The 19839-nt window shown below is 41.3% G+C and overlaps 1 protein-coding gene across 13 annotated transcripts in view; it reads left to right on the top strand.

Annotated features, from left to right (window-relative positions):
* Positions 1 to 19839, top strand: part of cntn6 (contactin 6) — a 262925-nt gene that overhangs the window by 133986 nt on the left and 109100 nt on the right. The window lies entirely within an intron of this gene.

The following is a 19839-nucleotide window of genomic DNA, read 5'->3' on the forward strand; positions in this document are numbered from 1 at the left end:
TATGGCGAAAAAGTGGCGCTTTTGCCATTTTCAGGTGTTGTATTTTAACGAACTCCTCCTAGGGATTTTATCTGATAAACACCAAAATTGGGTTTTGTCATCTTAAAGCCTTGGTGATGTTAAATTGCGAAGCTTTAGAGTTTTCATCGATGGGCGTGTCCGTGGCGGCCTCGCAAACTTTGATGATTCGCCACAAAACAGGAAGTCTTTATAACTCTGGCATGCAATATTTGATCTGCCTCAAAATTCACACATTTAATAACAGTCCTGACCTGATCAGGTTTACATGCCGATATCCAGTTACAAATATAGCGCCACCTGCTGGGCACAGGAAATGACATGTTTGACACTGTAACAAACTCCTCCCACAAACTTTCCCGTATCAGCACCAAAATAGAGTGGTGTCATCTGAAAGCTCTAGCGATGATATATTGTGAAGATCTAGAGTTTTTGCAGAAGGGCGTGTCTGTGGCGGCATGACAAACCTCAACGCTTCGCCATGGAACAGGAATTTCTTATAACTCAACCACACAATGTCTGATCTGCCTGAAACTTCACATGATTGATAAAAGTCCTCTCCTGAACACATCCACATAACAATATTGAGTTAGTCATAGCGCCACCTGCTGGCAGAAGGTAGTTTGGCTTGTAACTCGGCCACACAATGTCCGATCTGCCTGAAACTTCACATGGTTGATGAAAGTCCTCTCTTGAGCACATCTACATAGTAATATTGAGTCAGAGTCATAGCGTCACCTGCTGGCAGAAGGAATTTTCTCTTGTAACTCGGCCACACAATGTCAGATCTGCCTAAAATGTCACATGGTTGATGAAAGTCCTCTCCTAAACACATGTATATAATAATATTGAGTCTTTAATAGCGCCACCTGCTGGCAGAATATAGTTTGTCTTTAAACACAATTTCCACACAATCTCTGATCTGCCTGAAACTTCAGATGGTTGATAAAAGTCCGCTCCTGAATACATCCACATAACAATATTGAGTCATTCATAACGCCACCTGCTGGCAGAAGGTAGTTTGGCTTATACCTCAGCCACACAATGTCCCATGTGCCTGAAACTTCACATGGTTGATAAGATTCCTCTCCGGAAGACATCTACATGCCAATCTTAAGTCACAGTTATAGCGCCACCTGCTGACAGGAGGAAGTTTGGCATAAATCTGTGATTTTCTTAGATCTTTTTTTATATATTGGCTTAAATTATTATTGTTCGCTGTTCTGTGTCATCGTAAGGTCACCAGGCAGGGGTGAGCCCGGGTGCGAGGTCCCTATCATCGCTGCTTGCAGCTTTAATTATTATTAGGGACCGAGCACCGAAACGGTGCGTAGGCCCTATTGGAATTGCTCCGTTTATTATTATTATTATTATTATTATTATTATTATTATTATTATTATTCTCCTCCGGAATGAATCGCGATTTTGAGGGGCTAAACATGCCCGAAAACTCACTGAACTTTGCACACGCCTCAGAAGTGGCGAAAATTTACGTTTATTATGGGTCTCGGTAGTGGGTGTGGCAAAATGACTCGACAGCGCCACCTAGAAAAATTTAACGGACGAGCCCCCGATCTACGAATCACGCACATGCACGAAAAATGGCACACACCTCAAACATGCCAAAACATACGAAAAAGTCTCTTGGAGCCATATATCAAACCCAACAGGAAGTCGGATATTTTTGACTTCCTGCCGCGAAAAAGTGGCGTTTTTGCCATTTCCAGGCGTTGTATTTTAACGAACTCCTCCTAGGGATTTTATCCGATCGACACCAAAATTGGGTTTTGTCATCTAAAGGCCTTGGCGATGTTAAATTGCGAAGCTTTAGAGTTTTTGTCGATGGGCGTGTCCGTGGCGGCCTCGCAAACTTTGACGATTCGCCACAAAACAGGAAGTCGTTATAACTCAGGCATGCATTACCCGATCTGCCTCAAAATTCATACGTTTGATAAGAGTCCTGACCTGAACACGTTTACATGCCAATATCCAGATACAGAAATAGCGCCACCTACTGGCCACAGGAAATGACATTTTTTACACTGTAACAAACTCCTCCCACAAATTTTATGGTATCAGCACCAAATTAGAGTGGTGTCATCTGAAAGCTCTATCGGTGATATATTGTAAAGATCTAGAGTTTTCGCAGAGGGGCGTGTCCGTGGCGGCATGACAAACCTCATCGCTTCGCCAAGGAACAGGAAGTCCTCATAACTCAACCACACAAAGTCTGATCTGCCTGAAACTTCATATGGTTGATATATGTCATCTCTTGAACACATCCACATAACAATATTGAAGTGGGCGTGGCAAAATGACTCGACAGCGCCACCTAGAAAAATTAAACGGACGAGCCCCTGATCTACGAATCACGCACATGCGCGAAAATTGGCACACACCTCAAACACGCCAAAACAAACGAAAAAGTCTCTTGGAGCCATATCTCAAACCCAACAGGAAGTCGGATATTTTTAACTTCCTGCTGCAAATAAGTGGCATTTTTGCCATTTCCAGGCGTTGTATCTTAACGAACTCCTCCTAGGGATTTTATGCTATCGACACCAAAATTGGGTTTTGTCATCTAAAGGCCTTGGCGATGTTAAATTGCGAAGCTTTATAGTTTTTGTCAATGGGCGTGTCCGTGGCGGCCCCGCAAACTTTGACGATTCGCCACAAAACCGGAAGTCATTATAACTTAGGCATGCATTATCCGATCTGCCTCAAAATTCACATGTTTAATAAGAGTCCTGACCAGAACACGTTTACATGCCAATATCCAGATACAGTTATAGCGCCACCTGCTGGCCACAGGAAATGTCATGATTTACAGAGTATCAAACTCCTCCCACTATTTTTTTTTGTATCAGCACCAAGTTTGGTGGGTTGTTATCTGAAAGCTTAAGTGATGATATATTGTCAAGATCTAGAGTTTTTGCAGAGGGGCGTGTCCATGGCGGCATGACAAACCTCAACACTTCGCCGTGGAACAGGAAGTCCTTATATCTCAACCACACAAAGTCAGATCAGCCTGAAACTTCACATGGCTCATAAAAGGCCTCTTCTGAACACATCCCCAAAACAGTAATGAGTCAGTCATAACGCCACCTGCTGGCAGAAGGTAGATAGGCTTATACCTCAGCCAAACAACATCCGATCTGCCTGAAACTTCACATGGTTGATTAAATTCCATTACTGAAGGCATCTACATGCCAATCTTAAGTCACAGTTATAGCGACACCTGCTGGCAGATGGTAGTTTGCATTATAACTCAACCACACAAAGTCCGATCTGCCTGAAAGTTCACATGGTTGATAAAAGTCCTCTCCTGAACACATCTACATAACAACATTGAGTCTGTCGTAGCGCCACCTGCTGACAAAAGGCAGTTTGGCTTAAAACTCAGCTAAACAATGTTCGATCTGCCTGAAACTTCACATGGTTGATAAGATTCCTCTCCTGGTGACATCTATATGCCAATCTTGAGTCACAGTCATAGCGCCACCTGCTGAGAGGAGGAGGTTTGGCATAAATCGGTGATTTTCTCCGATTTTTTAAACATATTGGCTTAAATTATTACTGTTCGCTGTTCTCTGTCATCCTGAGGCCACCGGGTGGCGGTGAGCCCGGGTGCGAGGTCCCTATCATCGCTGCTTGCAGCTTTAATTAGGGACCGAGCACCGAAACGGTGCGTAGGCCCTATTGGAATTGCTCCGTTTATTATTATTATTATTATTATTATTATTATTATTCTTCTCTCCAATGAATCGCGATTTAGAGGGGCTAAACATGCCCGAAAACTCACGCAACTTTGCACACGCCTCAGAAGTGGCGAAAATTTACGTTTATTATTGGCCTCGGAAGTGGGCGTGGCAAATTGACTCGACAGCGCCACCTAGAAAAATTAAACGGACGAGCCCCCGATCCACGAATCACGCACATGCACGAAAATTGGCACACACCTCAAACACGCCAAAACATACGAAAAAGTCTCTTGGAGCCATATCTCAAACCCAACAGGAAGTCGGATATTTTTAACTTCCTGCGGCGAAAAAGTGGCATTTTTGCCATTTCCAGGCGTTGTATTTTGACGAACTCCTCCTAGGGATTTTATCCGATCGACACCAAAATTGGGTTTTGTCATCTAAAGGCCTTGGCGATGTTAAATTGCGAAGCTTTTGAGTTTTCGTCGATGGGCGTGTCCGTGGCGGCCTCGCAAACTTTGACGATTCGCCACAAAACAGGAAGTCGTTTTTACTCAGGCATGCATTATCCGATCTGCTTCAAATTTCACACGCTTGATAAGAGTCCAGACCTGAACACATTTACATGCCAATATTCAGATACAGTTATAGCGCCACCTGCTGGCCACAGGAAATGACATGTTTTACAGGGTAACAAACTCCTCCCACAAATTTTATCGTATCAGCACCAAAATTGGGTTGTGTTATCTGAAAACTCTAGCGATGATATATTGTGAAGATCTAGAGTTTTCGGAGAGGGGCGTGTCCGTGGTGGCATGACAAACCTCAACGCTTCGCCATGGAACAGGAAGGCTTTATAACTCAACCACACAATGTCCGATCTGCCTGAAACTTCACATGGTTGATTAAAGTCCTCTCCTGAACACATCCACATAACAATATTGAAGTGGGCGTGGCAAATAGACTCGACAGCGCCACCTACAAAAATTTAACGGACGAGCCCCTGATATACGAATCACGCACACGCACGAAAATTGGCACACATCTCAAACATGTCAAAACATACGAAAAAGTCTCTTGGAGCCATATCTCAAACTCAACAGGAAGTCAGATATTTTTGACTTCCTGCTGTAAAAAAGTGGCGTTTTTGCCATTTCCAGGCGTTGTATTTTAACGAACTCCTCGTAGGGATTTGATCCAATCAACACCAAAATTGGGTTTTGTCATCTAAAGGCCTTGGCGATGTTAAATTGCGAAGCTTTAGAGTTTTTGTCGATGGGCGTGTCCGTTGCAGCCTCGCAAACTTTGACAATTCGCCACAAAACAGGAAGTCATTGTAACTCAGGCATGCATTATCAGATCTGCCTCAAAAATCACACGTTTTTTGACATAAACCTGACATGAACACGTTAACATGCCAATATCCAGTTACAGTTATAGCGCCACCTGCTGGCCACAGGAAATGACATTATTTACAGAGTAATAAACTCCTTCACCAAATTTTATCGTATTAGCACCAAAATTGGGTGGTGTCATCTGAAAGCTCTAGCGATGATATATTGTAAAGATCTAGAGTTTTTGCAGAGGGGCGTGTCCGTGGTGGCATGACAAACCTCAACGCTTCGCCATGGAACAGGAAGTCCTTATAACTCAACCACACAATGTCCGATCTGCCTGAAACTTCACATGGTTGATAAGATTCCTCTCCTGAACACATCCACATAACAATATTGAGACAGTCATAGCGCCACATGCTGGCAGAAGGCAGTTTGGCTTAAAACTCAGCCACACAATGTCTGATCTACCTGAAACTTCACATGGTTGATTAAAATCCTCTCCTGAAGACATCAACATAACAATATTGAGTCACAGTCATAGCGCCACCTGCTGGCAGAAGGAAGTTTGGCTTATAACTCAGCCAAACAACGACCGATCTGCCTGAAAATTCGCATGGTTGATAAGACTCTTCTACTGAAGGCATGTACATAACAATCTTGAGTCACAGTTATACCGCCACTTCCTGACCGGAGGAAGTTCGGCATAAATCTGTGATTTTCTCTGGTTCTTTATATATATCGGCTTAAATTAATATTGTTCGCTGTTCTCTGTCATCCTGAGGCCACCGGGCGGCGGTGAGCCCGGGTGCGAGGTCCCTATCATCGCTGCTTGCAGCTTTAATTATTATTAGGGACCGAGCACCGAAACGGTGCGTAGGCCCTATTGGAATTGCTCCGTTTATTATTAGGGACCGAGCACCGAAACGGTGCGTAGGCCCTATTGGAATTGCTCCGTTTTTTATTATTATTATTATTATTATTATTCCGCCCCCTATCGGGGCACTTTTGAGGGTCTAAACATGCCCGAAAACTCATGAAAATTTGCACACACACCAAACGCGGTGTAAATAGCAGGTTGATATGGGTCTCGGAAGTGGGCGTGGCAAAATGACTCTACAGCGCCACCTAGAAAAATTAAACGGACGAGCCCCCGATCTACGAATCACACACATGCACGAAAATCGGCACACACCTCAAACATGCCAAAACATACGAAAAAGTCTCTTGGAGCCATATCTCAAACCCAACAGGAAGTCGGATATTTTTGACTTCCTGCGGCGAAAAAGTGGCGTTTTTGCCATTTCCAAGCGTTGTATTTTAACGAACTCCTCCTAGGGATTTTATCCGATCGACACCAAAATTGGGTTTTGTCATCTAAAGGCCTTGGCGATGTTAAATTGCGAAGCTTTAGAGTTTTCGTCGATGGGCGTGTCCGTGGCGGCCTCGCAAACTTTGACAATTCGCCACAAAACAGGAAGTCATTATAACTCGGGCATGCATTATCCGATCTGCCTCAAAATTCACACGCTTGATAAGAGTCCTGACCTAAACACATTTACAAGCCGATATCCAGATAGAGTTATAGCGCCACCTGCTGGCCACAGGAAATGACATGTTTTACAGTGTAACAAACTCCTCCCACAAATTTTTTCGTATCAGCACCAAATTTGGGTTGTGTTATCTGAAAGCTCTAGCGATGATATATTGTGAAGATCTAGAGTTTTCGGAGAGGGGCGTGTCCGTGGCGCCATGACAAACCTCAACGCTTCGCCATGGAACAGGAAGTCCTTATAACTCAACCACACAATGTCCGATCTGCCTGAAACTTCACATGGTTGATAAAAGTCCTCTCCTGAACACATCCACATGACAATGTTGAAGTAGGCGTGGCAAATTGACTCAACAGCGCCACCTAGAAAAATTAAACAGACGAGCCCCCGAGCTACGAATCACGCACATGCACAAAAATTGGCACACACCTCAAACATGCCAAAACATACGAAAAAGTCTCTTGGAGCCATATCTCAAACCTAACAGGAAGTCAGATATTATTAACTTCCTGCGGCGAAAAAGTGGCATTTTTGCCATTTCCAGGCGTTGTAGTTTAACGAACTCCTCCTAGGGATTTTATCCGATCGACACCAAAATTGGGTTTTATCATCTAAAGGCCTTGGCGATGTTAAATTGCGAAGCTTTAGAGTTTTTGTCGATGGGCGTGTCTGTGGCGGCCTCGCAAACTTTGATGATTCGCCACAACAGGAAGTCGTTATAACTCAGGCATGCATTATCAGATCTGCCTCAAAATTCACACATTTAATAACAGTCCTGACCTGAACAGGTTTACGTGCCGATATCCAGTTACAGTTATAGCGCCACCTGCTGGCCACAGGAAATGACATGTTTGACACTATAACAAACTCCTACCACAAACTTTCCCGTATCAGCACCAAAATAGAGTGGTGTCATCTGAAAGCTCTAGCGATGATATATTGTGAAGATCTAGAGTTTTTGCAGAGGGGCGTGTCTGTGGTGGCATGACAAACCTCAACGCTTCGCCATGGAACAGGAAGTCCTTATAACTCAACCACACAATGTCCGATCTGCCTGAAACTTCACATGATTGATAAAAGTCCTCTCCTGAACACATCTACATAACAATATTGAGTCAGTAATAGCGCCATCTGCTGGCAGAAGGTAGTTTGGCTTGTAACTCGGCCACACCATGTCCGATCTGTCTAAAATGTCACATGGTTGATGAAAGTCCTCTCCTGAGCACATCTACATAATAATATTGAGTTTTTAATAGCGCCACCTGCTGGCAAAAGGTAGTTTGGCTTATAACTCAGCCACAAAATGTCCCATATGCCTGAAACTTCACATGGTTGATTAAATTCCTCTCCTGAAGACATCTACATGCCAATCTTGAGTCACAGGTATAGCGCCACCTGCTGACAGGAGGAAGTTTGGCATAAATCTGTATTTTTCTTAGGTTTTTTATATATATATCGGCTTATATTATTATTGTTCGCTGTTCTCTGTCATCGTAAGGTCACCGGGCGGCGGTGAGCCCGGGTGCGAGGTCCCTATCATCGCTGCTTGCAGCTTTAATTATTATTATTATTATTCTCCTGCGAAATGAATCGCGGTTTTGAGGGGCTAAACATGCCCGAAAACTCACGCAACTTTGCACACGCCTCAGAAGTGGCGAAAATTTACGTTTGTTATGGGCTTCGGAAGTGGGCGTGGCAAAATGACTCGACAGCGCCACCTAGAAAAATTAAACGGACCAGCCCCCGATCCACGAATCACGCACATGCACGAAAATTGGCACACACCTCAAACATGCCAAAACATACGAAAAAGTCTCTTGGAGCCATATCTCAAACCCAACAGGAAGTCGGATATTTTTAACTTCCTGCGGCGAAAAAGTGGGGTTTTTGCCATTTCCAGGCGTTGTATTTTAACGAACTCCTCCTAGGGATTTTATCCGATCGACACCAAAATTGGGTTTTGTCATCTAAAGGCCTTGGCGATGTTAAATTGCGAAGCTTTAGAGTTTTCATCGATGGGCGTGTCCGTGGCGGCCTCGCAAACTTTGACGATTCGCCACAAAAGAGGAAGTCGTTATAACTCAGGCATGCATTATCCGATCTGCCTCAAAATTCACACGCGTGATAAGCGTCCTAACCTGAACACGTTTACATGCCGATATCCAGATATAGTTATAGCGCCACCTGCTGGCCACAGGAAATGACATGATTTACGGAGTTACAAACTCCTCCCACAAATTTTATCGTATCAACACCAAAATTGAGTGGTGTTATCTGAAAGCTCGAGCAATGATATATTGTGAAGATCTAGAGTTTTTGCAGAGGGGCGTGTCCATGGCGGTATGACAAACCTCAACGCTTCACCATGGAACAGGAAGTCCTTATAACACAACCACAGAATGTCCGATCAGCCTGAAACTTCACATGGTTGATAAACGTCATCTCTTGAACACATCCACATAACAATATTGAAGTGGGCGTGGCAAAATGACTCGACAGCGCCACCTAGAAAAATTAAACGGACGAGCCACCCGATCTACGAATCACGCACATGCACAAAAATTGGCACACACCTCAAACATGGCAAAAAATATGAAAAAGTCTCTTGGAGCTATATCTCAAACCCAACAGGAAGTCAGATATAATTAACTTCCTGCGGCGAAAAAGTGGCATTTTTGCCATTTCCAGGCGTTGTATTTTAACAAACTCCTCCTAGGGATTTTATCCGATCGACACCAAAATCGGGTTTTATCATTTAAAGGCCTTTGCGATGTTAAATTGCGAAGCTTTAGAGTTGTTGTCGATGGGCGTGTCAGTGGCGGCCTCGCAAACTTTGATGATTCGCCACAAAACAGGAAGTCGTTATAACTCAGGCATGCATTATCAGATCTGCCTCAAAATTCACACATTTAATAACAGTCCTGACCTGAACAGGTTTACGTGCCGATATCCAGTTACAGTTATAGCGCCACCTGCTGGCCACAGGAAATGACATGTTTGACACTATAACAAACTCCTACCACAAACTTTCCCGTATCAGCACCAAAATAGAGTGGTGTCATCTGAAAGCTCTAGCAATGATATATTGTGAAGATCTAGAGTTTTTGCAGAGGGGCGTGTCTGTGGTGGCATGACAAACCTCAACGCTTCGCCATGGAACAGGAAGTCCTTATAACTCTACCACACAATGTCCGATCTGCCGGAAACTTCACATGATTGATAAAAGTCCTCTCCTGAACACATCTACATAACAATATTGAGTCATTAATAGCGCCATCTGCTGGCAGAAGGTAGTTTGGCTTGTAACTCGGCCACACAATGTCCGATCTGTCTAAAATGTCACATGGTTGATGAAAGTCCTCTCCTGAACACATCTACATAATAATATTGAGTTTTTAATAGCGCCACCTGCTGGCAGAATGTAGTTTGTCTCATAACACAATCTCCACACAATCTCTGATCTGCCTAAAACTTCACATGTTTGATAAAAGTCCACTCCTAAACACATCCCCATAACAACATAGAGTCAGTCATAACGCCACCTGCTGGCAAAAGGTAGTTTGGCTTATAACTCAGCCACAAATTGTCCCATGTGCCTGAAACTTCACATGGTTGATTAAATTCCTCTCCTGAAGACATCTACATGCCAATCTTGAGTCACAGGTATAGCACCACCTGCTGACAGGAGGAAGTTTGGCATAAATCTGTATTTTTCTTTTTTTTATATATATATATATCGGCTTATATTATTATTGTTCGCTGTTCTCTGTCATCGTAAGGTCACCGGGCGGCGGTGAGCCCGGGTGCGAGGTCCCTATCATCGCTGCTTGCAGCTTTAATTATTATTATTATTCTTTTCCGGAATGAATCACGGTTTTGAGGGGCTAAACATGCCCGAAAACTCACGGAACTTTGCACACGCCTCAGAAGTGGCGAAAATTTACGTTTATTATGGGTCTCGGAAGTGGGTGTGGCAAAATGACTCGACAGCGCCACCTAGAAAAATTAAACAGACAAGCCCCCGATCCACGAATCACGCACATGCACGAAAGTTGGCACACACCTCAAACATGCCAAAACATACAAAAAAGTCTCTTGGAGCCATATCTCAAACCCAACAGGAGGTCGGATATTTTTGACTTCCTGCGGCGAAAAAGTGGCGTTTTTGCCATTTCCAGGCGTTGTATTTTAACGAACTCCTCCTAGGGATTTTATCCGATCGACACCAAAATTGGGTTTTGTCATCTAAAGGCCTTGGCGATGTTAAATTGCGAAGCTTTAGAGTTTTCGTCGATGGGCGTGTCCGTGGCGGCCTTGCAAAATTTGACGATTCGCCACAAAACAGGAAGTCGTTATAACTCAGGCATGCATAATCCGATCTGCCTCAAAATTCACACGTTTAATAACAGTCCTGACCTGAACACGTTTACATGCCAATATCCAGATACAGTTATAGCGCCACCTGCTGGCCACAGGAAATGACATGTTTTACAGAGTAACAAACTCCTCTCACAAATTTTATCGTATCAGCACCAAAATTAGGTAGTGTTATCTGAAAACTCTAGCGATGATATATTGTGAAGATCTAGAGTTTTCGGAGAGGGGCGTGTCCGTGGCGGCATGACAAACCTCAACGCTTCGCCATTGACCAGGAAGGCTTTATAACTCAACCACACAATGTCCGATCTGCCTGAAACTTCACATGGTTGATAAAAGTCCTCTCCTGAACACATCCACATAACAATATTGAAGTGGGCGTGGCAAAATGACTCGACAGCGCCACCTACCAAAATTAATCGGACGAGCCCCTGATCCACGAATCACACACATGCACGAAAATTGGCACACACCTCAAACATGCCAAAACATAGGAAAAAGTCTCTTGGAGCCATATCTCAAACTCAACAGTAAGTCAGATATTTTTAACTTCCTGCTATAAAAAAGTGCCGTTTTTGCCTTTTCCAGGACGTAGTATTTTACAAACTCCTCCTAGGGATTTTATCCGATCAACACCAAAATTTGGTTTTGTCATCTAAAGGCCTTGGCGATGTTAAATTGCGAAGATTTAGAGTTTTCGTAGAGGGGCGTATCCGTGGTGGCATGACAAACCTCAACGCTTCGCCACTGACCAGGAAGTCCTTATAACTCAACCACACAATGTCCGATCTGCCTGAAACTACACATGGTTGATAAAAGTCCTCTCCTGAACACATCCACATAACAATATTGAGTCAGTCATAGCGCCACCTGCTGGCAACCGGAAGTTTGGCTTATAACTCAGCCACACAATGTTTGACCTGCCTGAAAATTCACATGGTTTATTAAAATCCTCTCCTGAAGACATCTACAAGCCAATATTGAGTCACAGTCATAGCGCCACCTGCTGGCAATAGGAAGTTACTTATAACTCAGCCAAACAATGTTCGATCTAACTGAAAAATTACATGGTTGACAAGATTCCTTTACTGAAGGCATCTACATGCCAATATTGACTCACAGTCTTAGCGCAACCTGCTGACAGGAGGAAGTTTGGCATAAATCTGTGATTTTCTCAGGTTTTTTACATATACATTGGCTTAAATTAATATTGTTCGCTGTTCTCTGTCATCCTGAGGCCACCGGTCGGCGGTGAGCCCGGGTGCGAGGTCCCTATCATCGCTGCTTGCAGCTTTAATTATTATTATTATTATTATTCCGCCCCCTATCGGGGCACTTTTGAGGGTCTAAACATGCCCGAAAACTCATGAAAATTTGCACACACACCAAACCCGGTGTAAATAGCAGGTTAATATGGGTCTTGGAAGTGGGCGTGGCAAAATGACTCGACAGCGCCACCTAGAAAAATTAAACGGACGAGCCCCCGATTCACGAATCACACACATGCACGAAAATTGGCACACACCTCAAACACGCCAAAACATACGAAAAAGTCTCTTGGAGCCATATCTCAAACCCAACAGGAAGTCGGATATTTTTGACTTCCTGTAGTGAAAAAGTGGCGTTTTTGCCATTTCCAGCCGTTGTATTTTAACGAACTCCTCCTAGGGATTTTATCCGATCAACACCAAAATTGGGTTTTGTCATCTAAAGGCCTTGGCGATGTTAAATTGCGAAGCTTTAGAGTTTTCGTCGATGGGCGTGTCCGTGGCGACCTCGCAAACTTTGACGATTCGCCACAAAAGAGGAAGTCGTTATAACTCAGGCATGCATTATCCGATCTGCCTCAAAATTCACACGCTTGATAAGAGTCCTGACCTGAACACGTTTACATGCCAATATCCAGATACAGAAATAGCGCCACCTACTGGCCACAGGAAATGACATGTTTTACACTGTAACTAACTCCTCCCACAAATTTTATGGTATCAGCACCTAAATTGAGTGGTGTCATCTGAAAGCTCTATCGGTGATATATTGTAAAGATCTAGAGTTTTTGCAGAGGGGCGTGTCCGTGTCGGCATGACAAACCTCAACGCCTCGCCAAGGAACGGGAAGTCCTCATAACTCAACCACACAAAGTCTGATCAGCCTGAAACTTCATATGGTTGATAAACGTCATCTCTTGAACACATCCACATAACAATATTGAAGTGGGCGTGGCAAAATGACTCGACAGCGCCACCTAGAAAAATTAAACGGACGAGCCCCTGATCTACGAATCACGCACATGCGCGAAAATTGGCACACACCTCAAACACGCCAAAACATACGAAAAAGTCTCTTGGAGCCATATCTCAAACCCAACAGGAAGTCGGATATTTTTAACTTCCTGCTGCAAATAAGTGGCATTTTTGCCATTTCCAGGCGTTGTATCTTAATGAACTCCTCCTAGGGATTTTATGCTATCGACACCAAAATTGGGTTTTGTCATCTAAAGGCCTTGGCGATGTTAAATTGCGGAGCTTTATAGTTTTTGTCGATGGGCGTGTCCATGGCGGCCCCGCAAACTTTGACGATTCGCCACAAAACCGGAAGTCATTATAACTTAGGCATGCATTATCCGATCTGCCTCAAAATTCACATGTTTAATAAGAGTCCAGACCAGAACACATTTACATGCCAATATCCAGATACAGTTATAGCGCCACCTGCTGGCCACAGGAAATGTCATGATTTACAGAGTAATAAACTCCTCTCACTATTTTTTTTTGTATCAGCACCAAGTTTGGTGGGTTGTTATCTGAAAGCTTAAGTGAGGATATATTGTCAAGATCTAGAGTTTTTGCAGAGGGGCGTGTCCGTGGCGGCATGACAAACCTCAACACTTCGCCGTGGAACAGGAAGTCCTTATATCTCAACCAAACAAAGTCAGATCAGCCTGAAACTTCACATGGCTCATAAAAGTCCTCTTCTGAACACATCCCCAAAACAGTAATGAGTCAGTCATAACGCCACCTGCTGGCAGAAGGTAGATAGGCTTATAACTCAGCCAAACAACATCCAATCTGCCTGAAACTTCACATGGTTGATTAAATTCCATTACTGAAGGCATCTACATGCCAATCTTAAGTCACAGTTATAGCGCCACCTGCTGGCAGATGGTAGTTTGCATTATAACTCAACCACACAAAGTCCGATTTGCCTGAAAGTTCACATGGTTGATAAAAGTCCTCTCCTGAACACATCTACATAACAACATTGAGTCTGTCGTAGCGCCACCTGCTGACAAAAGGCAGTTTGGCTTATAACTCAGCTAAACAATGTTCGATCTGCCTGAAACTTCACATGGTTGATAAGATTCCTCTCCTGGTGACATCTACATGCCAATCTTGAGTCACAGTCATAGCGCCACCTGCTGAGAGGAGGAGGTTTGGCATAAATCGGTGATTTTCTCCGATTTTTTTAAAACATATCGGCTTAAATTATTACTGTTCGCTGTTCTCTGTCATCCTGAGGCCACCGGGTGGCGGTGAGCCCGGGTGCGAGGTCCCTATCATCGCTGCTTGCAGCTTTAATTAAACTTGTGAATTTTGAGGCAGATCTGATAATGCATGCCTGAGTTATAACGACTTCCTGTTTTGTGGCGAATCGTCAAACTTTGCGAGGCCGCCACGGACACGCCCATCGACGAAAACTCTAAAGCTTCGCAATTTAACATCGCCAAGGCCTTTAGATGACAAAACCCAATTTTGGTGTCGATCGGATAGAATCCCTAGGAGGAGTTCGTTAAAGTACAACGCATGGAAATGGCAAAAACGCCACTTTTTTGCCGCAGGAAGTTAAAAATATCTGACTTCCTGTTGGGTTTGAGATATGGCTCCAAGAGACTTTTTCGTATGTTTTGGTGTGTTTGAGGTGTGTGCCAATTTTCGTGCGTGTGTGTGATTCGTGGATCGGGGGCTCGTCCGTTTAATTTTTCTAGGTGGCGCTGTCGAGTCATTTTGCCACACCCACTTCCGAGACCCATAATAAACGTAAATTTTCGCCACTTCTGAGGCGTGTGCAAAGTTGCGTGAGTTTTCGGGCATGTTTAGCCCCTCTAAATCGCGATTCATTGGAGAGAATAATAATAATAATAATAATAATAATAATAATAATAATAAACGGAGCAATTCCAATAGGGCCTACGCACCGTTTCGGTGCTCGGTCCCTAATAATAATAATAATAAACGGAGCAATTCCAATAGGGCCTACGCACCGTTTCGGTGCTCGGTCCCTAAAAACTCACACTACTATAATTGAGTAAGTAGTTTTAAAAATGTGAACTTTACGTTCCCAGAGAACATTTTTAGTGCAGTATTGATACTTTTACTCCATTACTTTCCTTCAACTTGCAGTCACTACTTTATTTTTTCCTGTCTATGGGGATAAGAAAAATCAGTCCTGTGATTCCTGTCCAATCAAATCACTCATAGAAGGTAAATCACATCATAACGAACAACCGCAAAAAAGAATTGTGATTTATAATTGCAGCAAACTGTTTAAAAACATTAACAGTGGCCAAAAAGATTCTAAAATCTTCAGATCAGGGGTGTCCAAACTCGGTCCTTTAGGGCCGGTGTCCTGGAGAGTTGATGTCCAACTCGCTTCAACACACCTGCCAGGAAGTTTCTAGTATATCTAGAGCTTGATTAGCTGGTTCAGGTGTGTTTGATTAGGGTTGGAGCTTAACTCTCCAGGACACTGTCCCTCTAGGACCGAGTTAGGACAGCCCTGGTTTAGGCTTAAACTAAATGGCCTTAAACACCCAAAATGGCCTTAAACACCCAGCAGGCACAAGACGTCAACATGACACCAGTTTGACGTTGTACCCCAATGTCGTGGGGACATTGCATTTGTCTGGAAATTAAAAGTTTACATCAGAACCCAATGTCAGGCCGATGTTCAACGTCCAACCTGAAATCAACCAAATATCAACATCTAATGATGTTACAGTTTGACGTTGTGTGCACGTTACCACTATGATATCTATCAATGTTGGATTTTGGTTGTCATACCTGACGAATAAATGTCTGTATTTGATGTCAATATGACGTTGGATTTTGGTCACGTTCTAACACAAGCTAAAATCCACCAAATATCAATGTCATTTGACGTCGTTATTGGACATCAAAATAGCATTGCCCTTAGACGCTGAAATTGGATTTGATCACCTGACATCACAACCTAAATCAAACCTAATATTAATGCCTTATGACGTTGTGTGCCTGCTGGGCGCTAACTAAATGCACTACAGAATGTTATGTTTAAACACATCCACATATTACTTGTAAATGCATTCGCTTTTTACAGCGTAATACTCACTACTCACTACTCCTGAGTCCTTTTAAAAGGTCTACTTTTTACTCATTCTTTGAGTAAAAATCACAACAGATACTTTTATCCTATGTGCACTACACTTTAGGAAATTATTGGTACTTTTACTTTGGTAGGATTTTTCAGTACTCTTTCCACCAATGTTACATGTTCAATTTCTAAACGTTCATAATATAATATAATATTATATAATATAATATAATATAATATAATATAATATAATATAATATAATATAATATAATATAATATAATATAATTATTCAATAAAATAATATGAATCTATGTGACATTTCATAATATTTTTTATTAATTAAGCTATTATTATTATTTTTGTTGTCATACTACTACTACTACTACTACTACTACTACTACTACTACTACTACTACTAATAATAATAATAATAATAATAATAATATAATAATATTAAAATAATAATAATGTTATGATTTTTTTCTTAGTTTAATCTGAGTTTAATGCTTTTCTAATTTTATATTATGTTTTTTTATGTGGATGATACATTTTATATGTAATAATAATAATAATAAAAATAATAATAATAAATTATTAATAATAATAATAATCATCATCATTATCATCATCATTATCTACATTATAATGCTCACTATACAAGGAGATAAAAGTATTAAACCCAAACTTAGACAATTAATATTGTAATGTTAAAAATAAATGTGAATTCTATTTGGGGAAAAAAAATTAATAATTCAGTTGTTCATTAAAAAAGTTATTCTGGTTTGTCTGTTTCCCAATTTCTGAGCCTGAAAATAAATAAAATTATAACACATAGTTGTTAGGTTTTCTGGACACATAATGTAATGTAATATTTAACATCATAAATAATAGAGTAATACATGATAAATCATATATGTCATATATAGTTAATATTTCAAACTTTAGTGATTCATAACGGTTAATCAGATCTAAGTCTACCTGCATTTTATTCTATTCCTGCTGCTCCTAACCCTGAAGTAATGCTTGAGACAATATTCCTGCTCTCCGAATAGTTCGCTCTCTAGAGGAGCAGAAGATCATCAGACTCTCTGACCCTCATTTTTTCTGTCCCTCTGCCATACGCCTGCACTTTGTCAAAGGCCCCTGTTGTGTGGACCGGTCACAGTTCACATCTAACCTTTAGCAAGATGAGACTGTGAGTGACCTATCCTGGATGATGGACTCCTCTACTGTCTGAAATACCAGCGCCGTCTGTCTGTGCCATTATTCAGCTGAATGACAGCCCATATTCCCTTGAGCTTTCACCATATTCCTCCATGTGTTACAGCATCAGCACTTTGTGATTTGATGTTTTTTTTTTTTGTTCTCCTTACAACCCTTCATCTGCACAAATCCGCACCGGGTTTGTTATTTGACCCGAGGCAATTCATTATTTGCTGTGCATCGGCTTTTCACCTTGAATTACTTTTTTTAAAGATAATGCGCTCTGATAGCATGTGATTTGTTCATTTTCTGCTTCAAATTTTGCATTTATCAGAACCTGTGCCTGCTGGCTTTGATTTTTCACATTTTTTTCTCTTGTATGTTATTGCGTTTGATGTGGAATGTGATCGCCGTCCACTGTTTATGTCTTGTTTAATGTACAGAATGTGCGATTTAATGAGTTTTTTTAATTGAAAATTGTATTTTTATTTTTTTAAACTAATATTTTATATATTACAGTACTACTTTGTTGCAAGTGCAGCCATTGTATTTCCAGTGGTTTGAGATGCTGCAAGGTTATTATAGTTAACAGAAACAAATGAATAAATTAAAACTATAATTTTTAATAATTGTCGTGAACTGAACTAAAAAAAAAAAAAAAACGAGAGTTAAAAAAAACTAGAACTAACTGAACAGGTATTGTGTACATACAAAACTAACTGAAACTAACTAAAATTATAGCAAAAACCTCCTTCGTTTTCGTCTTTGTAAATGTATAAAATACATAATCTTTCTGTAAGCCATTTAGAACTAAATCTATTTACTCTGCGCTGGAGTTGTTTGACCCTTTCGCACCTCAGAGACTGTAGAACTGCTGCCATTGGCCGGATCAAGCTGGCTCTCCTCCAGTCATCCTTGCTGTTGCTCCCTTGACAAAAACAACGAGTAGACATGACAGCAGCACGTTGACAGCATTAAATAAATAGACTTAAACCTATTACTTCAACACATTTGTGTCCAATAATGGGTTTTATTTCTGTATCGCGATCACAAACTAATCTTTTTTAACCGGATCTTCTAAGTGAACCAGTTGAACTAGTTCACCAAATCGAACTGAATCATGAAACGATTTGTGTGTCCTGTATGCACTTAGCCACAAACTACTTACTTTTTAACAGGCCTAATACCCACCTCTGACTCAAAATGATCCAATATATGCTCTTATTCTGTTATTAGAACAGTAACGTCACACTGAGATCAAATTTGAGAAGCGGTGAACCGATATTACTGCACGTGCATGATTCAGTGAACCAAACACAAACAGTACATGACAGCCTACCTGTGACTGAACTAAACTTGAACAACTGCACCGCGGGTAAACCGAGTGGTTAATGAGAGAATTTGAATAAAAAACGTTTATTGGATAAAAAAAAAAGTTTATTTCATAACAGAAAATTGCAATGGAATTTAAATAAGTGAATCATGATTCAGTTGGGTTGCAAAACTTTACTGTAAGACATTTTTCAGATCATGGTGATGTTTTAACTGACTGAAATTACTATTGCTGACTGTATAATTTTGCCATGTTGAGTACAAACATCCCCGTTAAATATCTGAACTTCGCATCACTGCTGTGTATCAAACCTCAGAAGCAGCCTTGCACACATATTGTACTTAAGGCTGCTGTTGTGGGCTGCTGTATTTGAGTTTGTGGATGGGTAGATGGTAGTGGTAGAGGATAGTGTTCATATGTCCTCTGATTACATGTTTCAAAAAATATATGGTTTAATTTTTATTATACAATATTTATTCTGTTGATTTTGAGGCTTGCACCTAACAAAAATTCTTATAAAAAAAATAAATAAATAAAAAACTAAAACTAATACTGAAACTAGTAAAAACTAAACTAAAACTAAATAGTTTCAAAATATAGAAACTAATAAAAACTAGTAAATCTGCCTTTAAAAACTAATAAAAACTGACTGAATTTAAAAACAAAAAGTCAAAACAAAAACATATATATTATTGTTGATGTTGTTGTTTTATCAATAATTAAATATTCTTTTTTTAAAAGTTATTCTGTCTGTTATGCAGTTGGAAATAAGTGTAATAAAGCTTAAGCAACTGATTCTTTACACTTTGCATTCGCACGACCTAGCTGCTTTTTTTGAAATGCATCGAGGCTTGCTGATAAATCTGGTGCACAAGGAGAATCATTTTGGGCTAGAAGAGCCAGCCATAACTCAGCTGAATATTTCGGGGTGCCATCATTTGAGCAAAATCAATTATGCATGCTCGCTTG

The sequence above is a fragment of the Danio rerio genome, chromosome 6, assembly GCF_049306965.1.
Source record: "Danio rerio strain Tuebingen ecotype United States chromosome 6, GRCz12tu, whole genome shotgun sequence".
In the NCBI taxonomy this organism is placed as follows: Eukaryota; Metazoa; Chordata; class Actinopteri; order Cypriniformes; family Danionidae; genus Danio; species Danio rerio.